Source organism: Patella vulgata, chromosome 2 (assembly GCF_932274485.2).
Source record: "Patella vulgata chromosome 2, xgPatVulg1.2, whole genome shotgun sequence".
NCBI classification, from domain to species: domain Eukaryota; kingdom Metazoa; phylum Mollusca; class Gastropoda; family Patellidae; genus Patella; species Patella vulgata.
In genome coordinates, this window is record NC_065880.2 from 50,134,114 (window position 1) to 50,159,181 (window position 25,068).

The 25,068-nt window shown below is 32.7% G+C and overlaps 1 long non-coding RNA gene across 1 annotated transcript in view; it reads right to left on the minus strand.

Moving 5' to 3' along the window:
• The window catches only part of LOC130010903 (uncharacterized), a 45,742-nt gene that overhangs the window by 4,659 nt on the left and 16,015 nt on the right, over positions 1–25,068 (minus strand). Inside the window, exon 2 of the long non-coding RNA XR_008786193.1 lies at positions 14,296–14,412. This is a non-coding gene — a long non-coding RNA (uncharacterized LOC130010903). The remainder of the gene's footprint in view (positions 1–14,295; positions 14,413–25,068) is intronic.

The window sequence follows — 25,068 nt, forward strand, 5'->3', positions numbered from 1 at the left end:
CCAAGCAGAAAATGCTCATCATCAAACTCCATCAAGGCATTCACCTAATAAAGAGAGAGAACTAGGGTTTAATGTCCACTCGATACAAACTAGGTAATTTCTAGACTAACAGTAACACATGGTCCAATTTCAATAATTCGCTTGCGGGTAGCGGTCTTAATCAGTGGGTGGAAAGCGGAGGACCCGGAGACAAGCCACGAGGTTGGACAGGCGAAACCACTCCACTTGACTCAATGACAGTCCTTGTGATGCAACGCATTAACCATTTGCCCCCCAGTTGGTTCTACAGCAGCATTATTATAAATGACTTTTTTTTTTTCAAAAGAGACATTTAGCTAACACTTTCAAATAAATCAATTTCGATATCTATTTGATCAAATGACATAACTTTTTAATCACATAACCTACTTATATACACACATGTAGTGCATTTATTATTCAGTGTATAACCAGTTTCAAACCATGTTTGTAATATATAAAGATGTTTTATACTTGATAAATTATATACCTTCCATACAATGTGCCAAATATGTAATTAAATGTCAAATATCATACTATACATCATCATTCATATCTTGTTCAAGTCATGATACAAATGGGTGATATAAAGATCCTTTGTCAATTCAGGGTTACAAATACCTTCTTTAATTTACCCACACAAAAAATCTAAACAGCTGAATATTGTCAAAGTTTCAAAAAAGATATAATATATTTAGGAACATTTTGTGGGGTGTTCTCATGCACCTAATAACCATATTGAAATACAATCGCTGATATTAAGCCTTAGTAGCTGACCAATATCTTCCAAGCATGTAACACGACAAGACAGACATGGGCCTAATTTTTTTTTTTTAATGAAACTGGGTCACAACGGTGTCACTGTGACATGACCATGGTGAATATGACTTAAAGTGTATTAATGTATTCAGCATTTGGAATTACTCCCCAGTCTAGCTTCTTTCATTATTATTCTATTTATCTCTAAGTCATCCTTCCAGACTAGTCCATTAGGTAAACTTTCTAACGGATTAGTTTAGAAATAAATTTCAACAAAAGGCGCACACACTAAATAATAAAACACATTAGTTCAAATGCTCTCACCACATACATAACCAACAAAAATTCTAGGTATGTGCATTGGAAATCACAATATTCAGAAGTCATCATGATTTTTTTTTTATTGTTGCTGTATAGTGCCAGACATACATGAATGCTAGGAAAAATATTGAAATTCTGGGAGACCGACCTACTAGAAGAGAAATCCAATAGTCGGGGAATATTATTGGTGAATAAATATCATGTGATAATGTAAGCTATATACATGTTTACCAAGACATATATAAAGTACACATAGCTGTATGCGTGTTGTGCAATAGTCTGTGTAAAATCGTGTCCATACCATTCATGTGTAATTTAAAATTACCATGTGTATAAGGTGTCTAAATATAGCCACTTACAACCACGGAGCTCTCCTTACAAACTCATGACACCCGTACATTTAACCTAGAGAACAGGAAGGTAGCTCACACTTGCTCTCTTTTTACAGTAGTTTCATCAACATTGTCATAAAATGCTACTGAAAAGTTAAACTGCATTTGAAAGCTAAATGCAATATGTTTGACAACTTCACTCAATACACAATAGAGAACACATATGGTAATAATATTTACAGCAATGGGTATTCATGATCATAATACATTTTCAACATCTCACATATGCATATATTTATAATAGATGACCGATAGCACAATGAAAAAGGTACATAAGAAATAAGAATTTTTTATTTATATTTAATGTTAGGCTTAGAAAACTAATCATGTTGTATACTCTTCAAAAAAAGTAGGGGATATTGAAATGCAAATACCTATGCAGGTTGTGATATGATAAATAGTCATGGACACTTGGCATGCTTTGAGAGTATGTTCACAGATGAAGAACTTATCGCCCCCAACAGAACCACTGAGCTGCACATGCGACATGCAATAGCACCATATACGTGGGAGGGGTTCGTTGAAGAAATTTGACACTTCAAGGAAGGGTTGATGAAAACTGCTGCGTGCTGGTTTATCTATCCATGTTTGCTTTCCTATCGGTTCTTGCATAAATTTACTATTTAGCGTAACCTTGCTTTAATGTGTTACGTTTAATTTGATCGGGAGACGTGTTCGTCAACGTCAACACTGCAAGAATTGGCCGTGGCACTGCAAGAGGAGTGTGTCAGATTGCCCCAAATCGTGATTGTACGGTTGATTAGGAGCATGCCACCACGAATTACTGAATGTCTGAGGATTGGTGGAACAATTACTCATTATTAAGACAAAAATCAAAAACGTCCATTTTCACTTTTGATGGTATATCTCTTTGTGATTGAAATGGGGCCGTCAGATAAGTCGCCCATAAGTGTTCATGTGTAGGCAATTGGCCTGTTATTAACAAACACTGGTTACCTCTAATAAAAAACAGCAGTGCATTTCCGCAGTTTTGTATTGTTTCTGAATATCTCCTACTTTTTTAAAGAGTATATTAATAAATTAAAAATCAAATTCATTAAAATTCAAAATGAGCTTTTTTATTTATATATGTACTATGGATGACCCCCCAGTCAGCCAATCAATGCAAATTCAGTGCATATAATCGCCATATGTTATGTTTATGTACGGTACAATAGACTTAAATTAGAAAACAAATTATGTTTTATTAATATATCAAAATCCAAAAGTCCTAGATAATGGGTTTTTTTTATAATGCAGAGCTCATAACTTAATAAATGTCCATAGGATGGCTTCATAATGATAGAAAATTCCATGACTGTTAAAACTTTAGTTGATGACACAGTTATTTGTGGTTTGATAAAGTTATTTTTCATGATAATAAAAAAATATCTACAATGATGACTATGGTATAAAGATAGGTTGCCAGGCAACTAAACTTATTATCAACAGCTGCTTTGTCATCTGAGCACTAATAAAAACTCAGTAGACCAATGAAAGCAGTGGTCAGTGAGTTGAGAATGCCTGTTGCTGTTACCATTACTTTGGAAATATAAGATAATATGTGACCGGTGACAGCCAAATGAGTCGGAAGTCGGACATGCTCATTTAACGCTATGATGTAAAATAGCTACTTGAGCTATTTTTGCGAAATCCGATGCTTTAACTTGTCTATTATTGGAGTAATCCAGAAATATTTAAATATTTAATTAATATAGTGTATAAATTGGGTGTTTTGTAAGTAGTGTCATTAAATTCAATGCTAAAAACAAAAGAATTTTCGTAAAAATTAGCCATTTTCGTCTGCCAAATTGTTTGTGCATAACTTTATTAATTTTCATTCAATCTTTACATTTTATATATCATCGAAAAGCTTATAACATGTTCTTTCTGAATATATGCATAACTCAATTATTATTTTTTACCCCAAGTGACTCATTTGGCTGTCACCAGTCACATATATCAGTATCACCCCATCTAAATGTGTACATCTAAAAAAAACTTGATAATGTCAAGCCTTATTACTGAAGCCATCATGTTACACAACCCAGATGTAAATCTCCTGGTTCAAACAGATTTACAAACCTCTTTGATTCAGAATTCGTTGATTTATAAAATAGATCTTATCATCAATCACATCATTAAGTAACTATGCGTTGTTTACCATCTAATGAAATATAAAGACTTAGTGTTTATAAGCTCTATTCTCATTAGAAATTAGATCAATGTAGAAGCCAGCAGTGTACAGTTGACTGCACAAGAATCAAATTTAATCTGTCAGGATTTGTGACAGTTTATTTAATAACCTAACCTGAAATTCCCAAGTTGAACCAATATGGCCTGAGACAGGAATAGATAGACCAAGACAAAAGTATTGTGATCTTTAATACCACCAATTCCCCATCCTCATTAATGTAAAAATAATTATTGTCTATTTTCTCAGAAGTCCTAACCTCCTACTTCTTGTTGCACATAGACAGAATTCCTTTTGGGAGAAAACAAAACAAAAGTAGTAATAATTAGTACGGTTAAGAAGAGACAACCTGTATAACATTAATCTAAGAATAGTATTGGTCTAATAATATATCTGTCACATGTCACCTTAAATAACAAATATATAAGCTTACGTGTACTTGTAATTTTAAATAGACATTCTGTCAAGGGGAATATCTTGTCTTTTTTAGTGGAATTTATTTGAGCTGATGTGCCAACCACTGAAAGTCTACAATATAATAAAATGTTAAACATACATTATGTAAGAGCTAAATCTGCCTATTGCAGGTCTTTCTTTAGGTCTAAAATGTTATCTAAATTATTAATTAGACATTAATTAACTTTTCCAGACCATAATCAACTCTTGATGCCATCGCTAGCCTGCGATATTTACTGGATTTGAATACATTTTGTGATGGATGATTTAACGTCAAAATGGATAATCAAGACATTGTTTTTTATCGTGACGACTTTAGTAATGATGATCAAGGCTAGGCCTAAAAACTCAATTGCTAATATCTCAGTTCAGAGTGGAGCAATTTGACTGAAATTTTCAGCATATTCTATTTACGTTATCTATTTGTTAACTCTTTATCTAATCTCCCATAATGCCCCTTTAATGAAATGTTGCATGTTTGTTAAATAAGTATGAAAGTATATAAACTTCTCGATATGTACATTACAGTTTTCAGATTAAAGAAGAGATGTCAAGAAGGTGATGTACGCCAGACAAGGCGACAATTTCGCAGTTTTTTCGCCCATATCCACAAGTGAGACAAATACAAAGAGAACAAAATTCATGCAAAGCATAGCAACAAGAATTGAACGAAGAAATCAAATCGTTTGTGACTAACTTTTAATGTTACTAGATATCTGCAGGTATAGCATATCATATTAATCTCACTCAAAAAAGATAACATACTTTTGTTAGCATATTTTATTAATTATATGACTACAATATCTTGATGAAATGTCCATTTAACCTTACTTTTAATATGTAGGGTCTAACCTAAGATTGATCTTACAAAGGTGCAGTAATAAATGGCTTCTATTCAGTCTAAATATATTCTAGTAAGAGATATTTCACTGAAGAATGTTGAATGCTGATTTAATTTCCCATTTACAGTATATTTAGGTCATTTTGAGACTGAATGTTGATTTCCAGATAGCTTTTAAGGGTTTGCAACTTCATGCAATTACATTCTTACTTTGCAGAACAATGTCAGCCATAAAGAAATCATATAGAGTTAAATCCTTTTTTAAATTGCAATTCAAAATATGTGATAACATCATTTTAAGGGAAAGCCAACAAATGTTTTTTTATTGATATTCTTTGTAGCTGAAAGCATGATTTATAAAGCTAATAATGTAATCATCAGATTTAGGTAGTGATTGGGAAGCTGTAAGGTTATCTGTTATTCCCACATTTTGATAACTGATATCTACATCTGGAACATTATAGACAAGTCAATATAACCTATAAGATTTTACCCACCTGGTTCTGTATATGTTGTGGTTTGACTTAGTACTGTTATAAAATAGTTTCTATAAGAATAGGGATAATCAAATACATGTAGACACCCAATTATTATTCACAAGGAACGAAACCCAACTGTATAAGTAGTAAAACTGTGATATATGTAACCTGTAGGATTTAAATTGCAATAATTTTGTTATTAGGTTTTATCTTAAAACTGTAAATGGTATGTACTGAATCAAAAATCCAACAGTGTAATTGGGGCTTTGACAATACATCTGTGTGTCTGGGGCTTTGGGCTGTACAAGGTGTATAGTGAATCAAGAATGCACCTGTGTGTCTGGGGAATTAAGAATGCACCTGTGTGATTGGCACTTCAGGTTGTAGAAGGTATATGTGAATCAAGAATCCACCTGTGTGTCTGGGGCTTTAGGCTGTATAAAGCATATGATGATGAATCAAGAATCAATTCTCATAGGACAGAGCAACAAAGTAAACAGGGCCGACATTTATTATAATCTTACATTCTTCACTTATTATTTAATAAGAGTCATAATATAAAATGATTACATTAAAAAGATTAACTTTGTCAGATATTGTAGAAAATAGGCGTTTCAAGAACAGCATGACACAGACACATAACTCAGAAGAGGTCTCCATAACATTTCTTATGCAACAAACTTTCAGCCTTGAATTGACACTTACATTTCTATTTTGATGTGTTTATATTTTCACATTTAAAAAATATGTCCCACCCTTGTAGCATTTTATAAGCTAGTGTTTTAACACTGTATCTTGCCAGACATCCGTTGATTTATGTTTTAATAATACATGGTTACTGTCAACCAAGTCTACCATGTTGATTATAGAGTAAAAAGGGAAAGACCCCACAATGTTTTTGTGTGGAATAAAAATTAAATTATACTGATCAACTTGTCACTACTGAGAAATTAAGCTAGGTCTCCCAGGTCTCCCTGTCAAGCCTGGCCAATCTTTGTGAAATTTTCTTTTCCAAACTGTATACTTAACGACATAATAATAACACTTTTTACATTTAAATAGTTGGGGACTGTATATTTGTTACGTTTTTTTTTCTTCATACTATGCTTTGTTACATAATAGTAACACTTTTTACAATTACATTTAAATACTTTTCACATTTAAATATATGGGGACTGCATATTTTCTACCTTTTTTTCATACCATACCTTATTACATAACAATAATACTTTTTACATTTAAACAGTAGGGGACTGCATATTTGTTACTATTTTTTTCATATTGTGGTTTATCACATAATAATAATAATACTTTTCAAATTTAAATAGTAGGGGACTGCATATTTTCTACCTTTTTTTTCCAAACCACACCTCACTACATAATAATAATACTTTTCACATTTAAACAGTACAGTGGACTGCATATTTTCTACTTTTTTTTTTTTTTTTTTTTTTTTTTTCTCTCCGTATCGTGCTTTATTAATAATAATACTTTTTTTTACATTTAAATAGTAGGTACTATTTAGATATGTGTGAATGAGTTAACTTTTGTGCCTTTAATATATTAGTTTTAATCACAAAATAAGGTTTTTACACCTTATTTTGTGATTAAAACCACTTATTTATCAACCATAAGTAGGTTATATAAAGATATAGATACATTATCAGATATATGCTAAATCACTCATAGCTATAACCACAACTACAGCTATTTTATCTATAGAGATAATATATAGTGTACAGTTATAAATTTACAAATAGCCTTTATTTTTAGGGGGAGGATCTGGAGATTAAATGCCTTTCAAGTTGGTATATTATGTACATGTAGTAATTTTTGCCTTAAATGAACTTTGTTCAACTCACTAACCTTTAGAAATGTTTATGAGTCCTCAACCAGAAAGGACTTTGGCAGGAGGATTTATTGACAAGCTGTCAATTTATATGGCAAATCATATCGGAATTAAGTGAAAGATTTATTACGCTAAATTAGCTTTAATGGTTCTTGGCAATTTTCATTCTTGTTCTGGAGCTTTGCTAAGAACCTAAACCACAAACAATAGTTGATTGGTTGTTGTATGTATTGACATTTGTTATTGTCAGACAAGTGTAAAAATAGGGGGTAAACATGGATAGTTTACATGCAGCAGGGGAATTTGCCAATTGTTTGAAAAAGAGAGAATCCTTAACAGTCTACCCACAAATAACATAAATATTTTGATTTTCAGTGTTTTCTCAGTATAATAATGGCAAATCTACTATGAAGTTATGTAAATTGTTCTTGACAAAATAACTGAATTAGACAATGTGAACTATTATTCTAAATCACATTTTTTAAAATTTCATTGCTGATACACTAGTATTTAATTTATGGTTTATAATATATCATCTCATACTGCTCACGATTTATATAACATTGTAATGCCCAATATCAAGCGTGTCGCTTTAACTACAAAATAATTATGGACATATTTTTGTTAAACTCCTATATGGTCAATTTCAAAGTTCTCACACTGCTGACACATTATAGACCACATTCCACTTGTAAAATTAATTTTTTGAAATACATTCAAAATATTCTTACTGTTCAATTTATTATCGAAAAATCCAATCCCTGACACAGTGAAAGCAGAGTATCATTCAATACGACCAAAGCAATGCTAATGCTGAACTACTCGATTTAAGTGATTTCCACCAAATGTCATACATAAGTTCACATGCTTAGTTGGTGGTGATCAACTGATCATCATCTCGGCATATATAATGTGTAAATAAATTCTTACCCTGGGACACAGTTGGTGAAATAAAACGGGGAAAATTAGAGAGGTTTTAACATTTTCCAAGAAATATTTGGATGACATTTTAATTTGAACTTTATATTTGTCACTAATGATTAAATCAATTTACTTCATTTAATCAAAAAATATCATTAAATCTAAAATATCATTAGAAATTTAATATCTCTTCCAATCTACAAATGGCCATTTTAACTATCTATAGAAAAAGAAGTAGAGCAGAATCTGTATACCAAGCCTTTCTTACACTATACCTAACGAAAGCTAGCTTGCAGGGCTAACACTGTCGGTCAGCAAAGTGGCATTTTGCAATAAAAGTGGCGATAAAAATTTGATTTTGGCAATAATTTGGGCTATAACTAGGGTGACCCATGTACTCACAGAAATACAGTCCACCGCTGATAGTTCGAGACTACCACTGAAGCGTGCACATTCGCCGTGCCGAGACCAACTTTCTGACAGTATGATACTATAAATAGCCATGGCACGTGCAATTCTCTACTGAATAGCAGTAAAATTAAGCTTCTTGGTTATTACAGCAGATTTAGAAATTACGTTCGTTTCATTTTTTAAATCGCTTTATCATTAACTGTACCGTTAAGAGCGGCATCTTTTGGTTTAGTACAAATAATATCTCTGAATCACTCGGGTTAGACAGGAACATGATACTAGCAGTAGTTTCATTTTACTTTTACAAGCTTCTTAAAACGATTGTTGAGCTACCTAACGTGCTTATTTCTAAATTCAATTTCTTGTTCTAGCTTTCTGTTATGTTTCGTAAAAAAGTAGTCTTGATTATCCCGACCTGTCAATCAGACGTAGAATGGTCGATAGGCTGGTTAAGCGAGACTAATTTCAAAACAAGGGCACGTAACCTATCTTTTACTCAAAAGTGTCTGGATGATATGGACGACTCTTGGAACCAGTTTTCAGTCTATTATTTATACATGATTAATGGTCATAGCTTATTAAGTACAACATGATCGTTTTTTTAGTGACTATAATTGTGTGAAACTGATTTGAGGCTTGGCATATATATAAATATTGTGGCGTAATTGTCGAGATATATGGAGATATTTATTTATGGTGGGTCACCCTACTATAACTACTGGGAGTATTGGAAATTCTTTTTGAGGAATGACAGGAAAATAATCTTAAAATTCTAAGCATATTTATCTATGATTGACTAATATGTTGAATGCCAATCACAATCATGTGGCAGAATACCATAAAGAATGTAAACAATCCTTTTATATAAAAATTATGATCCATTTTTGCCAAAAAAAATATTGAAAGCCAGTGTGATCCTTGGTAATGTGGATGTTCATTATAGGTACTGTAATCTCACTGGTGTATAGATTACAAAACCTAGTCAAAGAAGATCCAACTTTTAAAAAGTTACACACAAGTTAGTATTCTAATTATATCGGAATTAAAAGAAGAAATCATAATTCTGGTGAAAGATTTGAAAGAGTTTTTAGTGTATGTACTCAATAATGATAAGCAGAAGAAGAAGGTTTGTGACAAAGGCAACCAGTCTTTATATGCAGAGAAAGTCATATTAATTTTTATTTTTAAAGCAAGCCATGAACAACAAATTTTTTTAAGGTTAAGCTTATATGTTATATAAATAAAACATTTTCTAAGGTAATATATTTATATAGCTGTAGATAATAAAGGTGATATGCAGGCGGTCTTGATATGATTTAAAATGGTCATAAACCTGGCATATGGTAATTAAAATACACCTATAAACACTATTAAAATTATGTCCTGTTAATAGCCATTAATTCACTGTTCAAAACAAAATAGGTGAACTAGTAGTTTTGATCTCTTTCTTTCATTCATAAAGAAATGTCACAATTTCTGTGAAACCTAATCAATATTACCAGCTAGAAATATTGCAATTGATCATAAAACATAAAGTTTGATCAGCTACACAGTGCTGTGACCAGTGACTAAACTATAAAATCAAACATTGTTGTGGGCTAACACCGCTGTTTATTACCATCACAAAACAAATACACTGGAACAGAAAATTGGTGTGGTTTGCTAATAGGCCAGGTTTCAATAGAAGATGGGTGTAATGAAACGAAATTGGGTTTTATGTCCTACTTTTCTACTCTAGCCATGCTAACAAAGACGTGCATGCGTCATGTAGTGTTCTATGGGGGAAATTTTGCCTAGACAGTGGCACTAAGACCTAGTATTTATTTCGAATTCCAACTGTCAGTGTTCTTATATGCATGTTAATGTCTACACATGACCTCGTTCTTTTCTGTCCCATCTGAATGACTGCATGCTGTTCCTTGCCAGACCCTCCATCCTGCTGCATCAAAGATTGGAGTAACAGCTGTAGGTTTTTTTTGTTTTATTTTTTTTTTTAAAAAGTGGACGATAACATCAACATTATAGTGAAGCTTTAAGTATACGGATAGTTTTGTAGACAGGGGTTGGGTGGCCGAATGGTTAACGTGTGCGCATTGCATCATAAGGTCCGTCATTGAGTGGCATGATTCCGAGCTTGTACATGTCAAGGGGTAGGGTCGTCAGTCCAACCTCATGAGTTTTCTCTGGGTCCTCTGATTTCCTCCCACTACTAAAGCGCCCTACGTACAAGCGAATTATTGAAATAAAATTGAACCATCTTAGTCCCATGTTAGTATCTGCATGTGTTTGACTGGCATTTTATTTCACTCAGTATAATGTATTACATAAATCAGTCATTTAGAAGAATATATGCCCTTTTACTGTCTAGTCTTTTAAAGTCTAGAAGGGCACTGTCCAAAAACAACTTTCAACTCGCTCATTTCTATGCAGACAATGTTACCCTGACCCTGTACCAAAACCCTGGAATCAATCGTTCCAATTAGTAAGCCATTTTTCACGAAATTGCTATTGATGTATTATGTTGAGTCTGAGTGCACAGTCCAAAAGATGTTCTATGTACAGACAGTGTTACACCCACCTCCCGTACAGAAAACTATGGGATTAATGGTTGAAAGTAGTAAGCTATTTGTCATGACATAGTTACGTATGTATTATTCACTTGAGTACCAATATAACAAACAATGATCAAGATAAACGAACAAGCCATCATAACTTTCCTTGTTAATAATGTAATTTACCATTTATATTAGCTGTGTAAACACGAGGCTATTATCCATTATCTTTTCTAATTATCACTGCCATAGCACTAATAACACATACAATCACCTAAATCATTTCATGACAACTATAAATTATTTTTTGAGTTTGAGGATTGGGTACGTCTGCTGAAGGTGATTACAGGTAATGGTTGAGGATCAGTCATGTACGATTAGTAGAATAAATCATATTTTATTCAAATGTGATGGGATTTGGGCTTCACTAGTACCAACTTTCAAATATATCCAGAGAAATATTATCATGTATTAACAAGAATGCAGACAAATATATTTTTTGTTTACTTTCAGAATTATTAATAACTATAACTAGCTGTGTTACAGGTGAATAATATGTCCAGTAGTTTATCTCCATAACACAATAATGATCAATTGTCTATTTCATCATTAAATGCTGTGCAAAATACAAAATAAATAGCACCATTAAATTTCTGTGTAAAAAAAATAATAGTTATTATGAAAATATTTTAATATATTATAAGTTCAACAGTTTATTTGTTCCCTACAGTGCACAAACAAAATTGCTTTGATGAGACGATTTCAAATAGACATCAATTTAGAACAAAATACATGATTAATTTTGTCCCTTTCTACCAAGGAGCCACGGTCATAGTTTTGGGAAAACCATTGAAGGGATTTGAGTTTCTTATTGACCTCCAAAACAATAATCACAGCACATACTTGGATATGCAATCATACATGTACCATTCTTACTCTAGCCCAGGCCAACATCGTTCAAATATATTTATCATCTGATGGTGAAAAAATAATTCAGACTAATCCAGAGCATATTTTTATTTAATTATATTGAACAAGAAAAAAAATTTCATTTGTTTAGCTCACATCTATTAAATAATATACTTTTTTCATATTACTGGTATATTGTTTTCTGTTTATATGACTCATAGTAGTTTTGTATTTACGGAAGTAAACATATTAAGCTTGTTTACCTGAGGATTAGTCTATTTATGCTAAGCAAAATAAAGAGGTTATTTTCACCAGTTTTTAGATGTTGTGAAACGTGCTCTTACTATTATGGTGAATTATTACTTCTTTTATATGGACCATGACACAATTTGTCTGGACATTCATTGCTATAGATGGGAATAATGGGGTCTTCACAAACCATAAATATTATCTAGAATTTTTCAAATTCTAACAGTTAACTTGATGGTATCTTTCTTCGCTAGAGTATTTACAAAGTGAGCAAAGCAATAACTCTAGGACTAATTAAATATGCTTCTTTCTTTCATGGTTTTGATCTTTTCATATTGGGTGATAACTTTTGCCAACAAATTATTAACAAGATTCTACAAAATGACCAAGAGCATTAACACTAGAAGTAATTATTAAAAAATTTTGAAAAATAAATAATGCATCCATAAGATCGTACAAATCAAGCACAGACAATAACTCTTAATGCAATCAACTGAAAATTTAAATAATGCATACAAGTTTCAAACAGACCGGATGGTAAATTTCGACATTAGTGCGTTCACAAACTTCTACAAAGTAAAAAAAGGGTAGTAACTCTTTAAGTTATGAAGAGAAATCATTGAAATGCAAAGGCTTCTTTATCTAACTAATATAAACAACATGTTAGTTTTGTTACATGTATAATTTTTTCTTAAAATTAAGTGGTAAATACAATTGTCAGAGCGTTCTATAGAAATTGGTGACAGATGGACAGACATACAGAATGCAATGTATATGGCAATATACAACCATATTTCAATGTAAGCACATCAAAATATTATCTTAAAAGAATTGGCCGATGTTGAAATATCAGTCAATTAATGTTTGAATAGTTAACATTTCAAGCATAAAAATATAACTAAATCTATATTAGAGACTGCCAGGGAAGTTTTCCTTTTTTATAACCAGACATAAACAAACAAATGCTTTTATTATGTACACAAACCATGGCTTCCTGTTCCTTTAAATAAATTAATAAATACTATCTCTTTTTGACATTAATAAATATTTGAAAAAATGTATAAATTGTTAATTGAAGATAAACCACAAGGGTCTGTTTTTCAAATTAATAAATATGTGAGAAAATTCAAAAATTAATAACTTAGTAAACCAACACGAACAACAAAACGGGATCCTCATCAATGAAGGGGTTTTGAAATGTAATCTAAAGTATGATATGAATTTTAAGTAGATATTATTCTTCTGACAAAAAAACTTTCCCTTAAAAATTCCATGCAATCTTTGAAGTAATAAATGCGTAATTATACTTATAAAAAGTATTGATGAATTAATTAATCATTGACTTAAACATGATTTCAAGATTCCTACAAAGAATTAACAAAATAAATCTACTTAAAACAACACTGATTATCATAAGAGAAAGCGACTTTCAATGGTGATAATTATTATAATAATATGCTTAATAATGCTCCATTGATAAGATGAGAGAGATGTCTCAGTATTAATTCTTGACATAAAGAAAATAAACAGCTTAGATGGCAAAGAAAACATATCTGATCCTGGTATGTAGTTCAGACATAAATAACTTGTATTCAAATTATTCTTCTCCCATAAATGAGTAATCTCTATATTTATCAAATTTATTCACAGCTATTAGAAGTCCTCTGCCTGTTATTAAACAATGTTTTTCAGAAATTGAAACCATGTGTGCAAACTTGGTCATGAATGTATTTTTCCACTACCATCACACTTGGTCATGCCTAAAACATTTTGCATAGATTTGTTTTAAATTAGGGACCATGTGCGTCAAAACAACAAGCAAGTCTATATCAAATGGCTCAAAAAATTTCAATCAAAACTACATTTTTTTTTTACTGGGAAGCCACTTCACTGTGCACATCATTTGGCAATTTCCCCAATGGCAAAATAACATACACCACTGACCTGGCAAGTCTCCAGATTTGGCAAATCTTGTAAACAAAATTACAAACTTCTCCGATGAAGGAACTATATTTTGTATAGGGTACATGTATATCTACTGCACATAGCTGGTGAGGAAACCTGTAAAATAAAGCAAATAGTGTATATATATATATATATATACAGAGAGGGTATAGGATGATGAGCTAGTTTAACATGTGTTTATTTACATGTCAGTTTATATGCTAACAACTAACTGCCATCTTTACTGACATTTGATAATAGAGCATCATATATACAAGCCAGAACAGGTAGTAGTAATGGTACAACTGTGTGGGAGTATGTATATACATGTACATACACACACATTTACATAGCGTCTGCTTCACAGCTCTACATTATCAATACAGTAAAAAGCTTCATCATTGCAGACATGATGAAATTAATGTGAAATAAAAACGCAAAAAGACTTGTAGTGAGGTCCATTTCTTGATGTTTATTATGGGAATTAAATTCGGGCTTATAAATGGAGAGAGGCCTGCAACATTTCAGTTGAAATAATCCAAATAGGTTTCTCCTTTTATTCACTACTGTATTATCTTATAAAATATTCCTGGTAAATAGAACAGTTATATTAAAAAAAATAAATCAGTAAAGCTCTACTGCCTAAATTGTGTTTACAATGTTAAAATGAATTAATATGGTGAAATGACATTATGTGACAAGATGTAGCTCAAAGAATCAAAATATCTATGCATAAAATCAAGTTCTGTATTCAAAGATCTTTACATACCATACTAATGAAGACGGGCATATGCTATGCCATGAGAAATTTGGCTTGGACAGCGGCCTTTTCACCTGCAGTTCAATTTAATAATATCTTCAGCCTCAACCAGGTTTTTCAAATTAATAAAGAGTCATAACTCTGACAGTAATTATTAGAAATTGTTGAAAATAGATAGGCAACTTCAACTCATGAACATATAGTATAATATCAAGTCAATCATATGATAACTTCAGCCCCTAGATTGTTTGTGTTAGACGGACTGACAGGGGTCACAACAACCTAGGACCACGAAAATGCAAGATTCAAGGTTGTTGTCGTTTTTTTTACAATAATTACAAATTAGAAAGTCCTTGATGTTGATAGACATATTAAAAACAGAATGAATAGACATATATATTCTTGTATAATTTAAACCAATATGAAACAAATACTCAACTGGATTGAACAGTTAGACTGGGTGGATATTTTTTGAAGCAGAAATCTTGCATGTTCCATGTGTCAGCCAATCAAATTACTTATCTCTGTTTAGTCTAAGCAGAAATGCTCATCAAACACTTTTACCTAATAAACACCCACATCAAGATTGAACATTTTACCTCAATTAGAAGAATAGTTATTGTGTCCCAAAGTCTCAAACAATGAAATTGCATATCTCTGTTTTTTCTATGCAGATAATGCCCATCATCACACTCGGTCAAGGCATTCACCTAACAAACATTTACACCAAGTTTGGGCATTCTAGCCCAATTAGAAGCAGAGTTATTGTGTCACAAAGAGAGTGTTGGACAGACAGACAGATAAAAATTTTATAACAGTCCGAAAGTAAACAAAATAAAACAAGATTAGAAGCTCCATTTAAGCTGAACAAATTGCTTGCCTGAGGGATGTCTACTAATTATCAATTTGTGTAGTGATGTGGGAGTCATTGAATATGGCATTTTTATGAATCATCAACCATATTATAAAAAGAAGAAAAAAACAGAGTATCATTGCTTCGAAAGGTATTCAAACTTAAAGCCAAAAAATACAAAGTGACAAATTAGTGTAAGATAAGATGGATATTACATGGTGAACATATCAAAATAACAGGCACTATTGTGACAAAGTAGTATTAGGTGATTCAAAAAGAGTAAGCTTAACTTTTATTAACCCAACACTATACTATGACAACACATGACTTGGGTATATTCAGAAATAGATGATAAAGATAGGTTGCCAGGCAACAAAACATATGCCCACAGCAGCTAAATCGTCCGGGCAGTCAACAAGAGTTGTCGCATACTTTAACTTTTGTTGGTAATGAAACATATATAATACACTAACATTTGATTAAGAGTAACAACTCATTAAGTAATTATCAGAAAATTATAGAATTTGTTTGTATCAATCTGAAGTCAATCGGATGATAACTTTAGCCTCTAGAGCGTCACAAGATTTTTCAAAGTGATCAAGGGCCATAACTTTGGCAGTAATTATCAGAAATCATTGAAAATCAATAGGATTCTCCAGGCAACGAAACATATGCCCACAGCAGCTAAATCGTCCGGGCAGTCAACAAGAGTTGTCGCATACTTTAACTTTTGTTGGTAATGAAACATATATAATACACTAACATCTGATTACGAGTAACAACTCATTAAGTAATTATCAGAAAATTATAGAATTTGTTTGTATCAATCTGAAGTCAATCGGATGATAACTTTAGCCTCTAGAGCGTCACAAGATTTTTCAAAGTGATCAAGAGCCATAACTTTGGCAGTAATTATCAGAAATCATTGAAAATCCATAGGATTCTTCGTCTCATGACCTCAAACACTGCGTATAGATTTAAAGTCAATCGGATTATTAACTTTAGACTCTAAGAGTGTCAACAAGATTTTTTGAAGTGATCAAGGGCCATAACTTTGGCAGTAATCATCCGAAATCATTGAAAATCAATAGGATTCTTCGTCTCATGACCTCAAACACTGCGTATAGATTTAAAGTCAATCGGATTATTAACTTTAGACTCTAGAGTGTCAAACACTGCTTTCTTCGAAAAATGGGGGATAAAAACATGAAGTATGTGTAATAAAGAATATTTATCAAATAAACCTACATTCAAAGGAAGAGTAATTACTATAAGATTTTACAAGTTTCACAAACTCCTAAGATTCAGCAAGATTCAGATTTTGAATGACATTGAAAACAAAATCATTTTAAAAAAAAAAAGAAAATTCTTAATATTAGATCATAAACTTCTGAACAAGAGGATTTTCTTTCATTATTAGGCTTTTTAAAATTTTTACTATAAGAGCATCATACACACTGTATAAACAGCTTGATAAAACTTGTGACATATTCATTAGTGCAATGTATCTAGTTGTTTATCAGAGCATGACAATTTCCTCTCTATGGAAAATTTCAGGGATATCAATTGCTGGCATTTAAAAGCTATTGATTGTTTTTCATTATTTACAAATAATAATGTTGTCAGGTCTTGTATTTGCATTGTGTCTTATTTACTGTAATTCAACAGTTACAAATGTACACTTTTCATTATATTCAGACATTTCCATATCATTGAACTACCTGCCTTTACAGCCTTTCATCAAAACACCAGTCTAATCTATCGTCCTTGACCATATGTGACCTTTATCATTCTATATACTATATATAAACATACATGTATTTTATATATAGATATACATGTATTTTATATATACCATACATGGGCCATACTATCACATTTATGTAAGTCCATGTATCGCCCTCACCCTTTCTCTTCACTTTTTATTTTTCTCAAAATTAACTAAGACAAGCCAACAGTGAGGCTGATGTCCCCCGCCGAAATCCCAAAATAAATAGATGACACATTAACTAATAGCACATTTATCAAGCAATCAAACTGATTATCAACTATACACTAGTTTCATCACTCTCTATCAATGAAATTGCTTAGCTCTGCTTAGCTTTAGCTTAAAATGTTAATCATTGAACTCAGTCAAGACATTCACATAATGAACACGTACATCAAGTATAAACATTCTACCTCAATTAAAAGCAGGGTTGTTATGTTGCAAAGTCTTGACCAATCAAATTGCTTATCGCTCTTTAGCCTAAGTTAATGATATAATGAATCTTATCACTCTCACTTAATTATAACCAAAGTTATCGTGCCCCAAAGTATCAACCAATCAGATTGCTTACTGTAAGCAGACATTGTTTATTATCAAATTCCATCAAGGCATTGACCTAATGAACGCCTACACCAAGTGTGAACATTCTACCTCAATTAGAAGGAGAGTTATTGTCTTCCAAAGTCTCAACCAATCAAATTGCTTATCGCTCTGTTTACCCTGAGCAGATAGTGCTCATTATCAAACTTAGTCAAGGTATTGATGTGATAAAACTATACACCAAGTTTCATCACTTTCACTTAATCAGAACTAAAGTTATCGTGTCCCAAAGCATCAAACAATCAAATTGCTTATCTCTGCTTACCCTAAGCAGAAAATGCTCTTCTTCGAACTCCATCATGGCATTGACCTAATAAACACCTACACAAGTTTGAACATTCTAGCTCAATAAGAAGGAGAGTTATTGTGCCCCAAAAAGTGTGACAGACGGACGGACCTGCTTTCTTCGAAAGGCGGGGGACAAATATGCTGGAAATATCATAAAACATTGTTTATTGATAGTAAATTTCTGAAATCATTACATTTTCGAACGATATATCATCAGGGGGCTATACGAGAGACCTTAAGAGGTTTAGATTCCGAGGATAAGGGATACATACACAGCCTATACTGCAATGGGGATGTCAGTTGTAGGTGTAGCTTCAAAATAAGAACACTCTGCTTGACTAGTAGAAAGTTGACTGTCATCATTTGCAATCTCCCTATATATCATTGAGGGTGAGGGAGGATCAAAACGAGTGACCTTAGTGGTCAACTGTATGACCAGGTAGAAATTAGTCTATCATAATTTAGAATTAAATAATAAATAAATAAGTTCCCAGCCATTATATATTGTCTCCAGCTTAATCAGTGCCCACTTTGTTTTATTATAATTAAGTATTATGGGCAGTCACATGTCTACTGATAATCTGATTCTTGGATAGTGATTACTGTGTCTATCTCTGCTCATGAACCCTTGCCCTTAGACTGGTATATTATATTATTAGGGTTTCACACTGCGTAGCCAGTGTGAAACACTATTGTTTTTGTTCGGATTATTATTCTTATTATTATTATTATTATTTTTCCATTTGAGCATATCTCAGAAACTACTTGTCGGATCGATTCGATGTCTTCGGTTTTACTGGGAAAGTGGGTTTGACTTAAATTTTAAACCTATTTCCAACGTTCTGCGACAATGCGAAATGTCCGAAATCACCGAAGTTGTCGTTTTTCAATATTTTTCCGTAATGTTATCAATAATTGTCGGATTGTAATATTTGATACATTTTTACATAGCCAGAGACAAGGCACATGGCTACAGTTCTTTGGATTTTTTATTTTTCGACGAATCTTAGAAGATATTAGGCGCCAAATTTTGAAAATTTAAATTTTTACAAAAAACTTTTTTATTAATGAATATTTTTATGTGGTATTTTACTTCGGGTTAAAGAGTCATCTGATTTGACCAAAAATGGCAACATTTTTTGCCACCGTATTTTTCCTTGGCCCCCATTGGCTAATTCAGTTTTTCAGTCCTGGATTAATTATTTATTGTTCGATTTGTATAAAACAAAGTTCATATGCTCCGTGGTCCAAAATGTCATTTTTTTTGTTACCGGTAAAATTGCCTTTCGGCAACGGAAGGGACGTATATTTAGCAAAAACTACAATTTTGAGAGTTCGGTACCACTTTTTGAAAGCAAATATTATTTTTTTTGAATCTGGTATGACTGAAAGGGTGTGCCCTGTAAAGGCGCAGAAAACATCGGACTCACTTTTTTTAATTTTGATTTCGTTTTCGGGTAATTCCGATTTAAAGGTGAAAAAGGGTGAAAAAATAAGCTATTTACAACCCATTCAGGCTTTTCATATTTTAATATATTTTTTCGCAACTTTCATAAACTAGTAGCAATAATCCATACGAAGAGAATGTGTGTGAAAATGTAAGTAGTTGCCGAGAAATGGGCAATTTTGCATGAGTCCCTTTTTACGCTAGTTTGTCTGTAAAAGTGTCAATTATTATTCGATTTTTATAAAAGTGACACCATTTGATGCGTAATGTCAATTTTAACTAGGTCAAACCAATTTAACATTTTCAATGTCACCGGAAATGACGTAATTTGGGCAAAAAATTTATTTATAGCCTTCAAACCAGTAATTTATTCAAACGAGTCGTATTTATTATTTGTTTAAAATTTTGATATTTGATTCCAATCAACTAATAGAATGAAACCATACGATCATATAGATATCAAAAAATGGTTTCAAACTTGTTCAGTTGCGGAGAAATAGACGATTTTCAACAGGTAACTTTTCAAGGTTTTTGTTCCATAAAAGTGTCAATTATTATTCCATTTTCATAAAATTTCCAGTGTGTGATACCTAATGCCATTAACGATTTCATACAAGTAATTTAACACTTTTTCTGTCACCGGAAGTAACGTCATTTTGGCAAAAACTGTATTTTTAGCCTTCAAAACAGATATTTTATTCAAATGAGTCCGATTTGTATTGTTTTTAAAATTATGATATTTGATTCCAATCAACAAATAGATTGAACCCACACGATCATACAGATACCCAAAAATGGTTTCTAACTTGTACGGTTGCAGAGAAATGGACGATTTTCTACAGGTCACTTTTCAAGGTTTTTGGTCTATAAAAGTGGCAATTATTATTCGATTTACATAAAAATTTTCACCATGTGATGCCTTATGCCATTTATAATTTCATAAAACTTATTTAGAATTTTCATTATCACCGGAAGTAATATAATTTTATCAGGATCACTTACATGTAACAAATGTATACAATGAATTGATATTGCCGGATTTGGTTGATTCTGCGTACATTTTATTTGATGTGTGAAATGCTTACATGGAAACCTGTTTAATAGTTTCATCGGTACAGGAAGTGACATGTGTTCAAGGGTAACGGGGCACCGGTGAAACCCGTCATTACTGCGTCGCAGTTCTAGTTATTATTATGTTTCTGAATATATGAAGTATGAAACTGACACCCCCATTTTAGAATAGGCTGTATATGTATCCCTATCCCACAGATTTGGAGGGTCAATATCACCCAAAGTCTTCGACATTGAAAACATGGATTATTTGTCAATTTAAATCAACATTGATGTGATCTTACCGGGAGAAAGGTGGGCTTCTGGTATCCAATATTTAAGACAAAATAACATTTTGCCATTGGTACACGAATTGTGTACCATAATGCATTTCAGCACCATTTGTAACAAGGGTCTTGAAGAACAAGGCTAGACATATTCCACGAGTCATGCGCAATAAATACTATCAGTATAGACCGGAATAACCAGACGCTAAAGTTTGCCATTGGACTGAGACTTCTGGTGTATTTCGCTGAACATAACTGATTTGGAATTGGAGTAAAAGCGGAAACGATTTAGCTCCTTTAATACTGAACTGGCTGGTCCAGGGGACTGTTCATAGTGATCATTGTTGAAGTGCACCCTGTGCAATATGAATCTTGTGCACTGGAGCGTTGTCATGAAGAAGCATAACTCCAGCAGTCAACATGCCGCGCCTCTTCCTCTTGATCGCCACTCTCAATTGCTTCAACAAGTCAGCATAGTACTAGTAGGCTCCTGTAGTTTTCGGATGGTTTATAGTCTATAAGTATCACGTCCCTTGAATCCCAGAAAATGGTCGCTATGATCTTGCCAGCAGAAGGCCAAGTTCTGAAATTCTTGGGTGCAGGAGAGTGCTTATGCTTCCATTGCATGAATTCATGTTTGGTGTCAGGATCCTAAAAATGAATCCACGTTTCATGCCCTGTAACCAGACGGGCATGAAAGTTATCGGAATCAGCATTGTAGATGTCCACCAGCTCACGACTGGATTCAACTCTCTAGTGTCGATCTTACGCATTTAAGTTTCGTGGCACCCATCTTGCAGACACCTTGGACATGTGCAAGTGCTCATGAATTATGGTGCAAACACTTCCAGGTGAAATACCACACTCTGAATATATCTCGTCCACCTTTATTCTACGATTGGACATGATTAAGCCCTGGACCCGTGTAAGAATATCATCTGTAATAGCTTCAACAGGCCTTCCTGACCGTGGGTCTTCGTCCAAGGAGCTGTAACCCCACTTAAACTCAGCTGACCATTTTGCAACAGTAGAATATTGAGGGGCTTCCTTCCCATACACATTGGTCATACGTTTATGTATTTCACTCCTTCTTTCGTGAGAAACTTGATAACTGCACGATGCTCAGTTTTAGAACTTTCCATGATTACAGGAGGGTACCTGTGTTCAACAGGCTGTAAATCTCAAGTAAATGATCTGGAAGGGTTGTTTATGTTTGTAAACTGTCGTCAGATGTAACAAAGTACTCTATAAATTTCATCAAATTAAACGATCATTTGGGTGCTTAGAACTTTATGACCTCAGCTGGTGTTTGATAATATATGATATTGACTTTTCAACTCTGTATAAACTTCTGTTAAGGCACAGACTGACTATGATCTAATTAAACATGTAATTAATCTCATGTCATTTACAAACTACGTATGATCTGTGTTCAAGCCCCCCATGACTTCAAATGAATATGCACTGGTCAGTAGCCTAAGCATACCATGACGTGATAAAGAGACAATTGCATGTATGACCATATGCCTTATCTATTCACCGGTGCTATATAATCAGGAGTTTATGGACAGTTAGGCAGACGACTTAAGACGACTAGAGACGAGCAGAGACGGAGAGACCGGCGTATGGACTCACCCGAGTTCAGCCGGTGTCTGCCAAAGGGGCGGTATGGTGGATTTAATATAGTTATATGTGTTCCTATCGTAGTCTAGTTCCGATGTAAATTAGTTCATGTTGTATGTATGTAACTGTAGCTGTTTTATATACCTGATGTAAATAAATCATATATTTACTAAACTGATCTCTGTTATCACTAAGATAGTGTTACACAGATGGCCTATCTCAATAATGACATCAACGAGATGTCTTCAGGGGTGTATCAATACTCACTTCTATGACCTTATTGACTTCCTCTTGTACTTCTTTCAAGGAATCTGTATATTATTTACCAAACTAACTATAGTTAAAGGACATATAACTCTATTATTTGGAACATTAAAATAGATGAAATTGGGTCTAATAAAATATAAATGTATATAAAGTGATTTATGATTATTTTTTTATATTGTAATTTCTAATGAATTATGTTTGATGAAATACACGAACAGTCCACATTTAAAAGGCAGTCGTTTGTGCCAGCTCAGTCCATTCTACTTGTGTTTTGTAATTATTTTGTTAATCCCATATTGTCTTCTGGGAAACCATTATATCCATTGAGTAGACGTTGTTTACTGATTTTAAAATGTTCATTGTATCTTTAATATTGGATATTAGGATCCCATATTTTTTTAAGGTAAGATAACAACATCAATATTGATTGAAATGAACCAATATCAAATTCTAATTGTGTTTTTGTTTTTGAATATTATGCATAATATTGAATTATAGGTTTAGCTCCTTTAAGGTTGTCTGTCAGTAGCAGTCCACAAATAAAAACCCTAATCTGAAACTAAAAATCTAATCCTAAACCAAAACCATTCCCATTAATTTCGACCATGCCAATCCACTATGGTAAAACATCTATATATTAGCAGTGGCTGGTCTAATTTGTCTCACATTTTGCATACAATATAATTATTCTGTTATCACCTGGAGAAGACCTCTATGGCACTACTTTATATATTGAAGTTGATAAACACACTTTCAAAAACATTTGATTGCAATAACTCAACATTGCAGTCCAATATTAGGAAGATAAAATGTTTCATAATAGAGGTGAACTTTATTTAACTATAATATACTGATTAAAATTAAATATGTCATTGAATGTTGATAACCATATAGGCCATTACTATCATCAATATTAAATGAATTTTTAGATAAAGCTAGCACCACAAGAGATATTTCACAGATTTAAAAACAATTGATATCTAAAGAAATCATTAATCACAAAAGAATTCTCATTTTCAACGAAACATCACATTAATGCCAGGATAAAGGTATATAAGGAAATCGATATAGAGCCAAGGAAAGAATAGGAGAATTATTACCTTAGTAAACATTAGCAAGAGATGTCTTTTCTTTCTGCAGACGACAAACATCTATTGAAAATGCATGAACATATAATGAGGATTATTGTTGGAGGAAGATCACAAATCTTCTTCTACAAGATTAAATAGATATGAAATGAATTTGGTGTCATTAAAAACCCCAAGACGACATTTCACTAGGTTTGTTTTAATTGGTCTAAATATTTTTTTTTAATTTTTATTTTTTTAATAAAACTCAATGTCTTGACAAAGAATGAATAACTACAAAAAACTATAATAAACCTGCACAATCCTTCTTTTAATCATTTAAATTAAAATGTAATTTGGAAATATCTTCAAAAATTAAACTTAGGTTAGATATTACAGTTCATCCACTACTTGTATTATCGCAAATGCACCTGTAGTGGAAGCTGTGATTGCTCAGTGAATAAGACGTTGGCTGACTAACCTGGAGGTCTTGTGTTCGATCCCTGTGTTGTTGACGGAGAAAGATAATCAGGATTTTCCTGCATTGCATGGTTCCCCCTTGTCAGTGGTGCAGGACAGAGGGTCTGGCAAGAGACAACATATAATTGTTCGGACAGGACAAAAAACAGAGGTCCTGTCTATACATTAGCGTGCACGTAAAACAACCATTGGCAGTTGGAATTCAATATATTATAGGAGTAGGCTGTAGCACCGCTGTCCGGTCAAAATTTCCCTCAAAGCACACTGTATTGCGTATGCATGT